Raw genomic sequence first — 13,693 nt, 5'->3', positions numbered from 1 at the left:
GGTTCCCCAAATTTCGTTCTTCTATGTTGAAGCGTTCATTTCCAGTAACAGTTTGAATTTTTAGGTTTCACTCTGTTTTCTCCTATATTGATAGATGTATTTGGAACTCTGAATCCAACACGGTTTGTGCTAGCTTCTTGGAAGTTGACACAACAAAGTAGTTTCACGTTCTATCTCTACGTTTTGTTTCCTCTTGATGTAGCCCTAAGCAGTGACTGGCGAGAAACACTTTCATGGGAAGGGGTTGCCAAGCTTCCCAAAATTACGAATCTCCAGAAATCTCAGCAAACATTTTTTCACCCAAACTGGATGATACTTTCAGGTAATGATCAGTACACTAAGGCAACTTGGTTCCCCAATTTTCGTTCTTCTATGTTGAAGCGTTCATTTCCAGTAACAGTTTGAATTTTTAGGTTTCACTGTTTTCTCCTATATTGATAGATGTATTTGGAACTCTGAATCCAACACGGTTTGTGCTAGCTTCTTGAAACTTGACACAACAAAGTTGTTTCACGTTCTATCTCTACGTTTTGATTCCTCTTGATGTAGCCCTAAGCAGTGACTGGCGAGAAACACTTTCATGGGAAGGGGTTGCCAAGCTTCCCAAAATTACGAATCTCCAGAAATCTCAGCAAATATTTTTTCACCCAAACTGGATGATACTTTCAGGTAATGATCAGTACACTAAGGCGACTTGGTTCCCCAAATTTCGTTCTTCTATGTTGAAGCGTTCATTTCCAGTAAGAGTTTGAATTTTTAGGTTTCACTCTGTTTTCTCCTATATTGATAGATGTATTTGGAACACTAAATCCAACACGGTTTGTTCTAGCTTCTTGAAACTTGACACAACAAAGTAGTTTCACGTTCTGTCTCTACGTTTTGTTTCCTCTTGATGTAGCCCTAAGCACTGACTGGCGAGAAACACTTTCATGGGAAGGGGTTGCCAAGCTTCCAAAAATTACGAATCTCCAGAAATCTCAGCAAATATTTTTTCACCCAAACTGGATGATACTTTCAGGTAATGATCAGTACACTAAGGCGACTTGGTTCCCCAAATTTCGTTCTTCAATGTTGAAGCGTTCATTTCCAGTAACAGTTTGAATTTTTAGGTTTCACTCTGTTTTCTCCTATATTGATAGATGTATTTGGAACTCTGAATCCATCACGGTTTGTGCTAGCTTCTTGAAAGTTGACACAACAAATTAGTTTCATGTTCTATCTCTACGTTTTGTTTCCTCTTGATGTAGCCCTAAGCAGTGACTGGCGAGAAACACTTTCATGGGAAGGGGTTGCCAAGCTTCCCAAAATTACGAATCTCCAGAAATCTCAGCAAATATTTTTTCACCCAAACTGGATGATACATTCAGGTAATGATCAGTACACTAAGGCGACTTGGTTCCCCAAATTTCGTTCTTCTATGTTGAAGCGTTCATTTCCAGTAACAGTTTGAATTTTTAGGTTTCACTCTGTTTTCTCCTATATTGATAGATGTATTTGGAACTCTAAATCCAACACGGTTTGTGCTAGCTTCTTGAAACTTGACACAACAAAGTAGTTTCACGTTCTATCTCTACGTTTTGTTTCCTCTTGATGTAGCCCTAAGCAGTGACTGGCGAGAAACACTTTCATGGGAAGGGGTTGCCAAGCTTCCAAAAATTACGAATCTCCAGAAATCTCAGCAAATATTTTTTCACCCAAACTGGATGATACTTTCAGGTAATGATCAGTACACTAAGGCGACTTGGTTCCCCAAATTTCGTTCTTCTATGTTGAAGCGTTCATTTCCAGTAATAGTTTGAATTTTTAGGTTTCACTCTGTTTTCTCCTATATTGATAGATGTATTTGGAACTCTAAATCCAACACGGTTTGTGCTTGCTTCTTGAAACTTGACACAACAAAGTAGTTTCACGTTCTATCTCTACGTTTTGTTTCCTCTTGATGTAGCCCTAAGCAGTGACTGGCGAGAAACACTTTCATGGGAAGGGGTTGCCAAGCTTCCCAAAATTACGAATCTCCAGAAATCTCAGCAAATATTTTTTCACCCAAACTGGATGATACTTTCAGGTAATGATCAGTACACTAAGGCGACTTGGTTCCCCAAATTTCGTTCTTCTATGTTGAAGCGTTCATTTCCAGTAACAGTTTGAATTTTTAGGTTTCACTCTGTTTTCTCCTATATAGATAGATGTATTTGGAACTCTAAATCCAACACGGTTTGTGCTAGCTTCTTGAAACTTGACACAACAAAGTAGTTTCACGTTCTATCTCTACGTTTTGTTTCCTCTTGATGTAGCCCTAAGCAGTGACTGGCGAGAAACACTTTCATGGGAAGGGGTTGCCAAGCTTCCCAAAATTACGAATCTCCAGAAATCTCAGCAAATATTTTTTCACCCAAACTGGATGATACTCTCAGGCAATGATCAGTACACTAAGGCGACTTGGTTCCCCAAATTTCGTTCTTCTATGTTGAAGCGTTCATTTCCAGTAACAGTTTGAATTTTTAGGTTTCACTCGTTTTCTCCTATATTGATAGATGTATTTGGAACTCTGAATCCAACATGGATTGTGCTAGCTTCTTGAAAGTTGACACAACAAAGTAGTTTCACGTTCTATCTCTACGTTTTGTTTCCTCTTGATGTAGCCCTAAGCAGTGACTGGCGAGAAACACTTTCATGGGAAGGGGTTGCCAAGCTTCCCAAAATTACGAATCTCCAGAAATCTCAGCAAGTATTTTTTCACCCAAACTGGATGATACTTTCAGGTAATGATCAGTACACTAAGGCGACTTGGTTCCCCAAATTTCGTTCTTCTATGTTGAAGCGTTCATTTCCAGTAACAGTTTGAATTTTTAGGTTTCACTCTGTTTTCTCCTATATTGATAGATGTATTTGGAACTCTGAATCCAACACGGTTTGTGCTAGTTTCTTGAAAGTTGACACAACAAAGTAGTTTCACGTTCTATCTCTACGTTTTGTTTCCTCTTGATGTAGCCCTAAGCAGTGATTGGCGAGAAACACTTTCATGGGAAGGGGTTGCCAAGCTTCCCAAAATTACGAATCTCCAGAAATCTCAGCAAATATTTTTTCACCCAAACTGGATGATACTCTCAGGTAATGATCAGTACACTAAGGCGACTTGGTTCCCCAAATTTCGTTCTTCTATGTTGAAGCGTTCATTTCCAGTAACAGTTTGAATTTTTAGGTTTCACTCTGTTTTCTCCTATATTGATAGATGTATTTGGAACTCTAAATCCAACACGGTTTGTGCTAGCTTCTTGAAACTTGACACAACAAAGTAGTTTCCCGTTCTATCTCTACGTTTTGTTTCCTCTTCATGTAGCCCTAAGCAGTGACTGGCGAGAAACACTTTCATGGGAAGGGGTTGCCAAGCTTCCAAAAATTACGAATCTCCAGAAATCTCAGCATGTATTTTTTCACCCAAACTGGATGATACTTTCAGGTAATGATCAGTACACTAAGGCGACTTGGTTCCCCAAATTTCGTTCTTCTATTTTGAAGCGTTCATTTCCAGTAACAGTTTGAATTTTTAGGTTTCACTCTGTTTTCTCCTATATTGATAGATGTATTTGGAACTCTAAATCCAACACGGTTTGTGCTAGCTTCTTGAAACTTGACACAACAAAGTAGTTTCACGTTCTATCTCTACGTTTTGTTTCCTCTTGATGTAGCCCTAAGCAGTGACTGGCGAGAAACACTTTCATGGGAAGGGGTTGCCAAGCTTCCCAAAATTACGAATCTCCAGAAATCTCAGCAAATATTTTTTCACCCAAACTGGATGATACTCTCAGGCAATGATCAGTACACTAAGGCGACTTGGTTCCCCAAATTTCGTTCTTCTATGTTGAAGCGTTCATTTCCAGTAACAGTTTGAATTTTTAGGTTTCACTCTGTTTTCTCCTATATTGATAGATGTATTTGGAACTCTGAATCCAACACGGTTTGTGCTAGCTTCTTGAAAGTTGACACAACAAAGTAGTTTCACGTTCTATCTCTACGTTTTGTTTCCTCTTGATGTAGCCCTAAGCAGTGACTGGCGAGAAACACTTTCATGGGAAGGGGTTGCCAAGCTTCCCAAAATTACGAATCTCCAGAAATCTCAGCAAATATTTTTTCACCGAAACTGGATGATAATTTCAGGTAATGATCAGTACACTAAGGCGACTTGGTTCCCCAAATTTCGTTCTTCTATGTTGAAGCGTTCATTTCCAGTAACAGTTTGAATTTTTAGGTTTCACTCTGTTTTCTCCTATATTGATAGATGTATTTGGAACTCTAAATCCAACACGGTTTGTGCTAGCTTCTTGAAACTTGACACAACAAAGTAGTTTCACGTTCTATCTCTACGTTTTTTTTCCTCTTGATGTAGCCCTAAACTGTGACTGCCGAGAAACACTTTCATGGGAAGGGGTTGCCAAGCTTCCCAAAATTACGAATCTCCAGAAATCTCAGCAAATATTTTTTCACCCAAACTGGATGATACTTTCAGATAATGATCAGTACACTAAGACGACTTGGTTCCCCAAATTTCATTCTTCTATGTTGAAGCGTTCATTTCCAGTAACAGTTTGAATTTTTAGGTTTCACTCTGTTTTCTCCTATATTGATAGATGTATTTGGAACTCTAAATCCAACACGGTTTGTGCTAGCTTCTTGAAACTTGACACAACAAAGTAGTTTCACGTTCTATCTCTATGATTTGTTTCCTTTTGATGTAGCCCTAAGCAGTGACTGGCGAGATACACTTTCATAGGAAGGGGTTGCCAAGCTTCCCAAAATTACGAATCTCCAGAAATCTCAGCAAATATTTTTTCACCCAAACTGGATGATACTTTCAGGTAATGATCAGTACACTAAGGCGACTTGGTTCCAAAAATTTTGTTCTTCTATGTTGAAGCGTTCATTTCCAGTAACAGTTTGAATTTTTAGGTTTCACTCTGTTTTCTCCTATATTGATAGATGTATTTGGAACTCTAAATCCAACACGGTTTGTGCTAGCTTCTTGAAACTTGACACAACAGAGTAGTTTCACGTTCTATCTCTATGTTTTGTTTCCTCTTGATGTAGCCCTAAGCAGTGACTGGCGAGAAACACTTTCATGGGAAGGGGTTGCCAAGCTTCCCAAAATTACGAATCTCCAGAAATCTCAGCAAATATTTTTTCACCCAATCGGGATGATACTTTCAGGTAATGATCAGTACACTAAGGCGACTTGGTTCCCCAAATTTCGTTCTTCTTTGTTGAAGCGTTCATTTCCAGTAACAGTTTGAATTTGTAGGTTTCACTCTGTTTTCTCCTATATTGATAGATGTATTTGGAACTCTGAATCCAACACGGTTTGTGCTAGCTTCTTGAAACTTGACACAACAAAGTAGTTTCACGTTCTATCTCTACGTTTTGTTTCCTCTTGATGTAGCCCTAAGCAGTGACTGGCGAGAAACACTTTCATGGGAAGGGGTTGCCAAGCTTCCCAAAATTACGAATCTCCAGAAATCTCAGCAAACATTTTTTCACCCAAACTGGATGATACTTTCAGGTAATGATCAGTACACTAAGGCAACTTGGTTCCCCAATTTTCGTTCTTCTATGTTGAAGCGTTCATTTCCAGTAACAGTTTGAATTTTTAGGTTTCACTCTGTTTTCTCCTATATAGATAGATGTATTTGGAACTCTAAATCCAACACGGTTTGTGCTAGCTTCTTGAAACTTGACACAACAAAGTAGTTTCACGTTCTATCTCTACGTTTTGTTTCCTCTTGATGTAGCCCTAAGCAGTGACTGGCGAGAAACACTTTCATGGGAAGGGGTTGCCAAGCTTCCCAAAATTACGAATCTCCAGAAATCTCAGCAAGTATTTTTTCACCCAAACTGGATGATACTTTCAGGTAATGATCAGTACACTAAGGCGACTTGGTTCCCCAAATTTCGTTCTTCTATGTTGAAGCGTTCATTTCCAGTAACAGTTTGAATTTTTAGGTTTCACTCTGTTTTCTCCTATATTGATAGATGTATTTGGAACTCTAAATCCAACACGGTTTGTGCTAGCTTCTTGAAACTTGACACAACAAAGTAGTTTCACGTTCTATCTCTACGTTTTGTTTCCTCTTGATGTAGCCCTAAGCAGTGACTGGCGAGAAACACTTTCATGGGAAGGGGTTGCCAAGCTTCCCAAAATTACGAATCTCCAGAAATCTCAGCAAATATTTTTTCACCCAAACTGGATGATACTCTCAGGTAATGATCAGTACACTAAGGCGACTTGGTTCCCCAAATTTCGTTCTTCTATGTTGAAGCGTTCATTTCCAGTAACAGTTTGAATTTTTAGGTTTCACTCTGTTTTCTCCTATATTGATAGATGTATTTGGAACTCTAAATCCAACACGGTTTGTGCTAGCTTCTTGAAACTTGACACAACAAAGTAGTTTCACGTTCTATCTCTACATTTTGTTTCCTCTTGATGTAGCCCTAAGCAGTGACTGGCGAGAAACACTTTCATGGGAAGGGGTTGCCAAGCTTCCCAAAATTACGAATCTCCAGAAATCTCAGCAAATATTTTTTCACCCAAACTGGATGATACTTTCAGGTAATGATCAGTACACTAAGGCGACTTGGTTCCCCAAATTTCGTTCTTCTATGTTGAAGCGTTCATTTCCAGTAACAGTTTGAATTTTTAGGTTTCACTGTTTTCTCCTATATTGATAGATGTATTTGGAACTCTGAATCCAACACGGTTTGTGCTAGCTTCTTGAAACTTGACACAACAAAGTTGTTTCACGTTCTATCTCTACGTTTTGATTCCTCTTGATGTAGCCCTAAGCAGTGACTGGCGAGAAACACTTTCATGGGAAGGGGTTGCCAAGCTTCCCAAAATTACGAATCTCCAGAAATCTCAGCAAATATTTTTTCACCCAAACTGGATGATACTTTCAGGTAATGATCAGTACACTAAGGCGACTTGGTTCCCCAAATTTCGTTCTTCTATGTTGAAGCGTTCATTTCCAGTAACAGTTTGAATTTTTAGGTTTCACTCTGTTTTCTCCTATATTGATAGATATATTTGGAACTCTAAATCCAACACGGTTTGTGCTAGCTTCTTGAAACATGACACAACAAAGTAGTTTCACGTTCTATCTCTACGTTTTGTTTACTCTTGATGTAGCCCTAAGCAGTGACTGGCGAGAAACACTTTCATGGGAAGGGGTTGCCAAGCTTCCCAAAATTACGAATCTCCAGAAATCTCAGCAAACATTTTTTCACCCAAACTGGATGATACTTTCAGGTAATGATCAGTACACTAAGGCGACTTGGTTCCCCAAATTTCGTTCTTCTATGTTGAAGCGTTCATTTCCAGTAAGAGTTTGAATTTTTAGGTTTCACTCTGTTTTCTCCTATATTGATAGATGTATTTGGAACACTAAATCCAACACGGTTTGTTCTAGCTTCTTGAAACTTGACACAACAAAGTAGTTTCACGTTCTGTCTCTACGTTTTGTTTCCTCTTGATGTAGCCCTAAGCACTGACTGGCGAGAAACACTTTCATGGGAAGGGGTTGCCAAGCTTCCAAAAATTACGAATCTCCAGAAATCTCAGCAAATATTTTTTCACCCAAACTGGATGATACTTTCAGGTAATGATCAGTACACTAAGGCGACTTGGTTCCCCAAATTTCGTTCTTCAATGTTGAAGCGTTCATTTCCAGTAACAGTTTGAATTTTTAGGTTTCACTCTGTTTTCTCCTATATTGATAGATGTATTTGGAACTCTGAATCCATCACGGTTTGTGCTAGCTTCTTGAAAGTTGACACAACAAATTAGTTTCATGTTCTATCTCTACGTTTTGTTTCCTCTTGATGTAGCCCTAAGCAGTGACTGGCGAGAAACACTTTCATGGGAAGGGGTTGCCAAGCTTCCCAAAATTACGAATCTCCAGAAATCTCAGCAAATATTTTTTCACCCAAACTGGATGATACATTCAGGTAATGATCAGTACACTAAGGCGACTTGGTTCCCCAAATTTCGTTCTTCTATGTTGAAGCGTTCATTTCCAGTAACAGTTTGAATTTTTAGGTTTCACTCTGTTTTCTCCTATATTGATAGATGTATTTGGAACTCTAAATCCAACACGGTTTGTGCTAGCTTCTTGAAACTTGACACAACAAAGTAGTTTCACGTTCTATCTCTACGTTTTGTTTCCTCTTGATGTAGCCCTAAGCAGTGACTGGCGAGAAACACTTTCATGGGAAGGGGTTGCCAAGCTTCCAAAAATTACGAATCTCCAGAAATCTCAGCAAATATTTTTTCACCCAAACTGGATGATACTTTCAGGTAATGATCAGTACACTAAGGCGACTTGGTTCCCCAAATTTCGTTCTTCTATGTTGAAGCATTCATTTCCAGTAATAGTTTGAATTTTTAGGTTTCACTCTGTTTTCTCCTATATTGATAGATGTATTTGGAACTCTAAATCCAACACGGTTTGTGCTTGCTTCTTGAAACTTGACACAACAAAGTAGTTTCACGTTCTATCTCTACGTTTTGTTTCCTCTTGATGTAGCCCTAAGCAGTGACTGGCGAGAAACACTTTCATGGGAAGGGGTTGCCAAGCTTCCCAAAATTACGAATCTCCAGAAATCTCAGCAAATATTTTTTCACCCAAACTGGATGATACTTTCAGGTAATGATCAGTACACTAAGGCGACTTGGTTCCCCAAATTTCGTTCTTCTATGTTGAAGCGTTCATTTCCAGTAACAGTTTGAATTTTTAGGTTTCACTCTGTTTTCTCCTATATTGATAGATGTATTTGGAACTCTGAATCCAACACGGTTTGTGCTAGCTTCTTGAAAGTTGACACAACAAAGTAGTTTCACGTTCTATCTCTACGTTTTGTTTCCTCTTGATGTAGCCCTAAGCAGTGACTGGCGAGAAACACTTTCATGGGAAGGGGTTGCCAAGCTTCCCAAAATTACGAATCTCCAGAAATCTCAGCAAACATTTTTTCACCCAAACTGGATGATACTTTCAGGTAATGATCAGTACACTAAGGCAACTTGGTTCCCCAATTTTCGTTCTTCTATGTTGAAGCGTTCATTTCCAGTAACAGTTTGAATTTTTAGGTTTCACTGTTTTCTCCTATATTGATAGATGTATTTGGAACTCTGAATCCAACACGGTTTGTGCTAGCTTCTTGAAACTTGACACAACAAAGTTGTTTCACGTTCTATCTCTACGTTTTGATTCCTCTTGATGTAGCCCTAAGCAGTGACTGGCGAGAAACACTTTCATGGGAAGGGGTTGCCAAGCTTCCCAAAATTACGAATCTCCAGAAATCTCAGCAAATATTTTTTCACCCAAACTGGATGATACTTTCAGGTAATGATCAGTACACTAAGGCGACTTGGTTCCCCAAATTTCGTTCTTCTATGTTGAAGCGTTCATTTCCAGTAACAGTTTGAATTTTTAGGTTTCACTCTGTTTTCTCCTATATTGATAGATATATTTGGAACTCTAAATCCAACACGGTTTGTGCTAGCTTCTTGAAACATGACACAACAAAGTAGTTTCACGTTCTATCTCTACGTTTTGTTTACTCTTGATGTAGCCCTAAGCAGTGACTGGCGAGAAACACTTTCATGGGAAGGGGTTGCCAAGCTTCCCAAAATTACGAATCTCCAGAAATCTCAGCAAACATTTTTTCACCCAAACTGGATGATACTTTCAGGTAATGATCAGTACACTAAGGCGACTTGGTTCCCCAAATTTCGTTCTTCTATGTTGAAGCGTTCATTTCCAGTAAGAGTTTGAATTTTTAGGTTTCACTCTGTTTTCTCCTATATTGATAGATGTATATGGAACACTAAATCCAACACGGTTTGTTCTAGCTTCTTGAAACTTGACACAACAAAGTAGTTTCACGTTCTGTCTCTACGTTTTGTTTCCTCTTGATGTAGCCCTAAGCACTGACTGGCGAGAAACACTTTCATGGGAAGGGGTTGCCAAGCTTCCAAAAATTACGAATCTCCAGAAATCTCAGCAAATATTTTTTCACCCAAACTGGATGATACTTTCAGGTAATGATCAGTACACTAAGGTGACTTGGTTCCCCAAATTTCGTTCTTCAATGTTGAAGCGTTCATTTCCAGTAACAGTTTGAATTTTTAGGTTTCACTCTGTTTTCTCCTATATTGATAGATGTATTTGGAACTCTGAATCCATCACGGATTGTGCTAGCTTCTTGAAAATTGACACAACAAATTAGTTTCATGTTCTATCTCTACGTTTTGTTTCCTCTTGATGTAGCCCTAAGCAGTGACTGGCGAGAAACACTTTCATGGGAAGGGGTTGCCAAGCTTCCCAAAATTACGAATCTCCAGAAATCTCAGCAAATATTTTTTCACCCAAACTGGATGATACATTCAGGTAATGATCAGTACACTAAGGCGACTTGGTTCCCCAAATTTCGTTCTTCTATGTTGAAGCGTTCATTTCCAGTAACAGTTTGAATTTTTAGGTTTCACTCTGTTTTCTCCTATATTGATAGATGTATTTGGAACTCTAAATCCAACACGGTTTGTGCTAGCTTCTTGAAACTTGACACAACAAAGTAGTTTCACGTTCTATCTCTACGTTTTGTTTCCTCTTGATGTAGCCCTAAGCAGTGACTGGCGAGAAACACTTTCATGGGAAGGGGTTGCCAAGCTTCCAAAAATTACGAATCTCCAGAAATCTCAGCAAGTATTTTTTCACCCAAACTGGATGATACTTTCAGGTAATGATCAGTACACTAAGGCGACTTGGTTCCCCAAATTTCGTTCTTCTATGTTGAAGCGTTCATTTCCAGTAATAGTTTGAATTTTTAGGTTTCACTCTGTTTTCTCCTATATTGATAGATGTATTTGGAACTCTAAATCCAACACGGTTTGTGCTTGCTTCTTGAAACTTGACACAACAAAGTAGTTTCACGTTCTATCTCTACGTTTTGTTTCCTCTTGATGTAGCCCTAAGCAGTGACTGGCGAGAAACACTTTCATGGGAAGGGGTTGCCAAGCTTCCCAAAATTACGAATCTCCAGAAATCTCAGCAAATATTTTTTCACCCAAACTGGATGATACTTTCAGGTAATGATCAGTACACTAAGGCGACTTGGTTCCCCAAATTTCGTTCTTCTATGTTGAAGCGTTCATTTCCAGTAACAGTTTGAATTTTTAGGTTTCACTCTGTTTTCTCCTATATTGATAGATGTATTTGGAACTCTGAATCCAACACGGTTTGTGCTAGCTTCTTGAAAGTTTACACAACAAAGTAGTTTCACGTTCTATCTCTACGTTTTGTTTCCTCTTGATGTAGCCCTAAGCAGTGACTGGCGAGAAACACTTTCATGGGAAGGGGTTGCCAAGCTTCCCAAAATTACGAATCTCCAGAAATCTCAGCAAACATTTTTTCACCCAAACTGGATGATACTTTCAGGTAATGATCAGTACACTAAGGCAACTTGGTTCCCCAATTTTCGTTCTTCTATGTTGAAGCGTTCATTTCCAGTAACAGTTTGAATTTTTAGGTTTCACTCTGTTTTCTCCTATATTGATAGATGTATTTGGAACTCTGAATCCAACACGGTTTGTGCTAGCTTCTTGAAACTTGACACAACAAAGTTGTTTCACGTTCTATCTCTACGTTTTGATTCCTCTTGATGTAGCCCTAAGCAGTGACTGGCGAGAAACACTTTCATGGGAAGGGGTTGCCACGCTTCCCAAAATTACGAATCTCCAGAAATCTCAGCAAATATTTTTTCACCCAAACTGGATGATACTTTCAGGTAATGATCAGTACACTAAGGCGACTTGGTTCCCCAAATTTCGTTCTTCTATGTTGAAGCGTTCATTTCCAGTAACAGTTTGAATTTTTAGGTTTCACTCTGTTTTCTCCTATATTGATAGATATATTTGGAACTCTAAATCCAACACGGTTTGTGCTAGCTTCTTGAAACATGACACAACAAAGTAGTTTCACGTTCTATCTCTACGTTTTGTTTCCTCTTGATGTAGCCCTAAGCAGTGACTGGCGAGAAACACTTTCATGGGAAGGGGTTGCCAAGCTTCCCAAAATTACGAATCTCCAGAAATCTCAGCAAACATTTTTTCACCCAAACTGGATGATACTTTAAGGTAATGATCAGTACACTAAGGCGACTTGGTTCCCCAAATTTCGTTCTTCTATGTTGAAGCGTTCATTTCCAGTAAGAGTTTGAATTTTTAGGTTTCACTCTGTTTTCTCCTATATTGATAGATGTATTTGGAACACTAAATCCAACACGGTTTCTTCTAGCTTCTTGAAACTTGACACAACAAAGTAGTTTCACGTTCTGTCTCTACGTTTTGTTTCCTCTTGATGTAGCCCTAAGCACTGACTGGCGAGAAACACTTTCATGGGAAGGGGTTGCCAAGCTTCCAAAAATTACGAATCTCCAGAAATCTCAGCAAATATTTTTTCACCCAAACTGGATGATACTTTCAGGTAATGATCAGTACACTAAGGCGACTTGGTTCCCCAAATTTCGTTCTTCAATGTTGAAGCGTTCATTTCCAGTAACAGTTTGAATTTTTAGGTTTCACTCTGTTTTCTCCTATATTGATAGATGTATTTGGAACTCTGAATCCATCACGGTTTGTGCTAGCTTCTTGAAAGTTGACACAACAAATTAGTTTCATGTTCTATCTCTACGTTTTGTTTCCTCTTGATGTAGCCCTAAGCAGTGACTGGCGAGAAACACTTTCATGGGAAGGGGTTGCCAAGCTTCCCAAAATTACGAATCTCCAGAATTCTCAGCAAATTTTTTTTCACCCAAACTGGATGATACATTCAGGTAATGATCAGTACACTAAGGCGACTTGGTTCCCCAAATGTCGTTCTTCTATGTTGAAGCGTTCATTTCCAGTAACAGTTTGAATTTTTAGGTTTCACTCTGTTTTCTCCTATATTGATAGATGTATTTGGAACTCTAAATCCAACACGGTTTGTGCTAGCTTCTTGAAACTTGACACAACAAAGTAGTTTCACGTTCTATCTCTACGTTTTGTTTCCTCTTGATGTAGCCCTAAGCAGTGACTGGCGAGAAACACTTTCATGGGAAGGGGTTGCCAAGCTTCCCAAAATTACGAATCTCCAGAAATCTCAGCAAATATTTTTTCACCCAAACTGGATGATACTTTCAGGTAATGATCAGTACACTAAGGCGACTTGGTTCCCCAAATTTCGTTCTTCTATGTTGAAGCTTTCATTTCCAGTAATAGTTTGAATTTTTAGGTTTCACTCTGTTTTCTCCTATATTGATAGATGTATTTGAAACTCTAAATCCAACACGGTTTGTGCTTGCTTCTTGAAACTTGACACAACAAAGTAGTTTCACGTTCTATCTCTACGTTTTGTTTCCTCTTGATGTAGCCCTAAGCAGTGACTGGCGAGAAACACTTTCATGGGAAGGGGTTGCCAAGCTTCCCAAAATTACGAATCTCCAGAAATCTCAGCAAATATTTTTTCACCCAAACTGGATGATACTTTCAGGTAATGATCAGTACACTAAGGCGACTTGGTTCCCCAAATTTCGTTCTTCTATGTTGAAGCGTTCATTTCCAGTAACAGTTTGAATTTTTAGGTTTCACTCTGTTTTCTCCTATATT

Source organism: Spermophilus citellus, assembly GCF_964194105.1.
Source record: "Spermophilus citellus genome assembly, chromosome: 2".
NCBI classification, from domain to species: domain Eukaryota; kingdom Metazoa; phylum Chordata; class Mammalia; order Rodentia; family Sciuridae; genus Spermophilus; species Spermophilus citellus.
Note: the sequence above shows the minus strand (reverse complement) of the source record.